The following is a 5054-nucleotide window of genomic DNA, read 5'->3' on the forward strand; positions in this document are numbered from 1 at the left end:
GCATTGTCAAACCCCAATGGTCTTTTAAATATGTGGTGGCGACCCTCAGACTGATAATGTCTTATCAGCGAGTAAAGAATTCTGGCTTACGGCTTTCTCCCATCACCAAAACGGCCTCTGCTTAATCCCATCGTTTGAAATTTGCATCACTTCGGCCCCAATGCACTGCTATACGATCCTCAACTAGGCCTAAATCCTAAGGCGCATGCAGTTGTGAGGCCTTCTATTTGGCCTAAGAGAAACGCTAAGGCCTGGTACACGTGAATACAAACTGCTGCGGTATTTCACTGATTGGCAACTGGTATGACCAGGGCCTGCCTCAAGTGCACAAGGCTTAGCCTGAATAATCTTCAATCTCGATATATTTTTTTACTTGGCCTATAGATTTCAGAGCAGAGACAGAAGGCTCTTTGCATGGTCCACATTTGTCCCAGCTTACCTCGAACGAGCCTTCTCGATATATGAAGGTCATGGTATTGGCAAGAAGGGCACATTCTTTACTAAAAGTATTTTTTAGGCCTAAATAACCGGCATCTCATTCTGAATCTCTCTTGCTCAGCCTAGCGATAGCAGACACATTGCATGGGCCTACATTTGCTTTTTTTCCCGACTTGGCCTAAGAGTTCGTCTGCTTGATTCAAGGGTTATAATTCCCAGCCCTGGTGGCCATTTGCATGGCCCCAGAAGTCTTGCGCCAGGCTTAAAGTGCACTACACGTGGCCCCACGGGCCCAACTTGCTCATCCTCAGAAGCCGAGCTTTGGCCTTGAGGCCCTCCTGATGGATTTGCAACGTCTCCTCCACACTCTTTGCTTTCTGCACATAGCAGGCCATTCTGCTCAGGGCTGTTTGTCACAAGATGAGGGGGGAGCTCGCTAAAGAGTGCTTTATCGTTTGCAAAGCCATGAAATGCTATTTTTTGTACATAGTAGTTTTGAAACGCGTAGACACTAAACAGAAAGCTATTTTGAGATTGCGTGGTATGGTTCGGGCACGCGCGGCTGGATTTGTACTGAGAAGCCAAGAATGCGATGAAAAGAGTGCACTTTGAGCGGCCGCGTAGACTCCAACTTTACTCCTGTCGATTCCAAACATGTGTACCCGAAACACGGGGAGTGGCTTTAAAAGTTATAAAATCTCCTGTAGATGTAGATGCCACTGGTTCTTCATGTTCTGCAGATGTAGATGCCACTGGTTCTTCATGTTCTGCATATGTAGATGCCGATGGTTCTTCATGTTCTGCAGATGTAGATGCCGATGGTTCGTCATGTTCTGCATATGTAGATGCCACTGGTTCTTCATGTTCTGCAGATGTAAATGCCAGCGGTTCTTCATGTTCTGCAGATGTTGATGGCACTGGTTCTTCACGTTCTGCAGATGTAGATGCCACCGGTTCTTCATGTGGCATCTACATGACATACGGACAGGTTTGTTCATATCTCTGAAAGTTCGTAATTCGAACGATCATAAGTAGAGGAGTCCCTGTATAAAAGCACCTGTGGCGGGCCGTACGGTAGTGGAAGCAGCCTCGGTTTCACTCGCAACTGCATCGCGGCTGGTTGCACGCAACTGCATCACGCCCAGTTTCACGCAACTGCATTGTGAGCGGTTGCACGCAACTTAATCGCGATTGATTGCACGCAACTGCAATGCGACCATTTACATGCAACTGCATCGCGATCGGTTCCATGCAACTGCATCGTGACCAATCCAGGCTACTGCATCACGACGGGTTGCATGCAACTGCATCGCAATCGGTTGCACGCACACGCAAATGCATTGCGACCAGTTTCACGCAGCGGCATTGCTGATGTTGTGGACATCGCTGCAACCGGTTGCTTAAAATGCGGACAGGCTTTATTTACTTTTCCAGTGACGATTTGCTCAGCCATTTGATTGCTCAGGTGCTTGAATCATAATTTCAACTCTCGAAAAGAGAGAGAGAGGCGGACCGACTCAGAGGCGCGAGGAGGCCACACAGACGAGTGGGGAAAGAGGCAGCGGGCGCCAGGGGCACTTTGCAGATGCGTCGTAATGCAAACGCATCGTAACGCGTTGACCACGCTGAATGAAGGACCCCTTTAATGACCGATCCCTCGCACGGCGACGTTTAGTGCCAGGCGATTCGGGCCGGACCGTGCGTCTCGAAATCCTAAAACTCTGATCGCACTGAAGCCCCCGTCGCGCACAATGGGGAATTGCCGATTCCCATCAACCGCAATTCCACGCGCGCATTGACCCCATTAATAATCGCAGTTGTGTGAATTCTGCAACCACGTGAAACGGGAAATGATTCATAATAGCGTGTATTTGATTTTCATGAATTTAGAATCTCGTACAGAAATCAGTTTCTAGATTCCAACATTCCAACACCGCTATGGTCCTAAGATGAATAAGAAAGCAGCAATATACTGTACTTCGATTCTAGGAAACCAAACAAAATCAATAATCAAAGACTCGTGATTACAAAATCCTGGGATTACGGTACAGTAGAACCCCTTATAACGACCACCCCTGTCAACAACTAATCGCTTAACGATGGGCCTCCATAGAGCCCAATGTGTTCGCTTACCGACCATTCCCCTGTTAACGACGGGCTGTTGTAGGTACAATAAATATGAATTAATGCATTAACCGCGTTTATTTTAATGTTATGTGTTTATAATGTTGATAGTTTATATGTGTTAATATCCATTGTTTAAATATTATGAAGTACGTTTATGGGGTGAAAAGGTGGGTAATTCGATGCTATCGGAACGAATTAAGCCTTTAACGTACATTCACTGTACTCGCTTAACTACCAAATTCGCTTGACGACCGGTTTCATGGAACCAATTCCCGTCGTTAAGAGAGAGGAGGAGGGCTTCTACTGTCGATCAATCCAAGAGCCGTTGACGATGACAAATTCTGGTTTGGAATTGCAATTCCCGAGTGCGGTCCTGAACTTTGCACCTTGCTTCTTAGCACATGACCGGTGGGACACACCACTGGGAGAGCCCCACGTCCAGCGCTCGGCCACTGCGTGTCGGAGACTTGGTATCTGCGTGTTGGAGATTTGGCACTGTGTGTTAGAGTTTTGGTACCACGTCTTGATATTTGGCAACGTGTCTTGAGATTTGAAACCCTGTGTTGGAGATTTGGTATAGCATCTTGAGATTTGGCACTGCGTGTTGGAGATTCGGCGCCACATCTTGAAATTTGGCACCGGGTGTTGGAGACTTGGCACCACGTCTTGAGATTCGTCACACGGCGTCTTCACTGAGCAACGAGATAGGGACGAGATGTGTGCAAACGTGTCGAGACCTCGCGCGGGACGTCGAGATCACGGTGGGGTGGGGGGACCTCCCTCTCCCTGGCCGAGGTTCCGGAAGCACCTCCAGCAACCTTGGGAGTGAAACCCAGACGCGAGCGACCGAGCACCACCTTGAATTAGAAAACCTACGGCCCTTGTTGCCAGGTGGGACATATTCCCGGCTAGTGCGGCTCGGATGTTTGTGGTGATGGATAAATAATGGTTTGCCAGCTGTGTGCAAAGTGGTTAGGCCTCGTGCGGTTGTAAAATGTGTGAGATGAATTAATGGGCTGTGAGATTAATTCATGGGCTGTGTGAAATAAAGTCACGGACTGTGTGAAGTGAAGTCACGGGCTGTGTGAAGTGACGTCACGGGCTGTGTGAAGTGACGTCACGGGCTGTGTGAAGTGACGTCGCAGGCTGTGTGAAGTGACGTCACGGGCTGTGTGAAATGACGTCACGGGCTGTGTGAAGTGACGGGCTGGGTGAAGTGAAGTCACGGGCTGTGTGAAGTGACGTCACGGGCTGGATGAAGTGACGTCACGGGCTGTCTGGCCCCAGGGCCGTCGGGTTCCTCACCTCTGGTCGAGATCCTCCGGTGTGTGTAAGGACACGACGGTCACCTCCCCTGAACCCTAAGACTACGATCCACGGGAGCAACTGGAGGGCAATTGTTCCCAACAACCGTTAGCAGCAACGCATGAGCCACGAGCGACATTGGCAGCTTTGTGGACAACGAATTGGAGTGAGAGCCATTCCTTGATAGTCCCTTCATCACTCACCCTTTCACTCACATGGTCATTCACTCGATCAGTCAATTGTGAGTATAAACAACATCCTGACCCCTGTCTATTTGGAGTTTGCAGTGTCGCTCTCCCCGTGGCGGCGTGGATTTTTCTCCAGGTAGTCCGGGTTTTCCCTCCACATTTAGAATGAACGTACTCTTTGGGTCTTTCGCTAAAGTCACGGAGATATAAAAATAATAAAAAATCTCAAGTCATTTTTTAAAATGTTTTATCTATCTACGTGACTTTAGCGAAAGACCCAAAGAGTATGAATTCCTGCACTCACGAAAGCTTTAAGTCAATTAGAATCAACGCCATGCGTTTTAGAGCAAATGTGCATGCTATACATTTCCGCATTGATGAGCCACTAGCTATCATCTGTGATGGCCTGGTCACTTCCGAAAAAAGAGCTCCCATAAATATGCTAAATTCCTCTTGATATGCAAATTATTTTGTCAAGGCGCCCTTCCCCCCTCCATCCCAGCTTAAATAGTCGCTCCAAGCCTGGAGTGTGTCATTCAGACTCTCTTCTCGACAGACCTGTTCTCCACCTGAGGACGGCTGCTTGCGTTGTGGCCGAAACGTCCGTGAGAATTATTTAATTATGTTTTATTTTTATTATTTTATTATTTCCATTCTACGTTACTTTACCGAAAGAACCAAGAAGATTAATCCCTGCAGTCACGAAAGCTTTAAATCGAAATTTAGCTCTACACAGCTCATGACGTCACGCACCTAGGGGGGGGGGGGTCAGACATTTGTGACGATGTGTTACGAGGAGGGGGGGGGGTTGAGAAATGTGACGTCACATCAAAATGCGCAACTTTAAATAGATATAGACAACACGTTCTACTTAATTAAATAGACTTTTAATATTTTTTTCTCCTACACCAGAGTGCAGCGCCACATCAAATACACACAACAATGACAATAGTTTAAAGCGATTTGAAGCATGGTTTATTTTTTTGGGGGGGGGAG

The sequence above is a fragment of the Lampetra fluviatilis genome, chromosome 36 (assembly GCF_964198595.1).
Source record: "Lampetra fluviatilis chromosome 36, kcLamFluv1.1, whole genome shotgun sequence".
Taxonomy (NCBI): Eukaryota; Metazoa; Chordata; class Hyperoartia; order Petromyzontiformes; family Petromyzontidae; genus Lampetra; species Lampetra fluviatilis.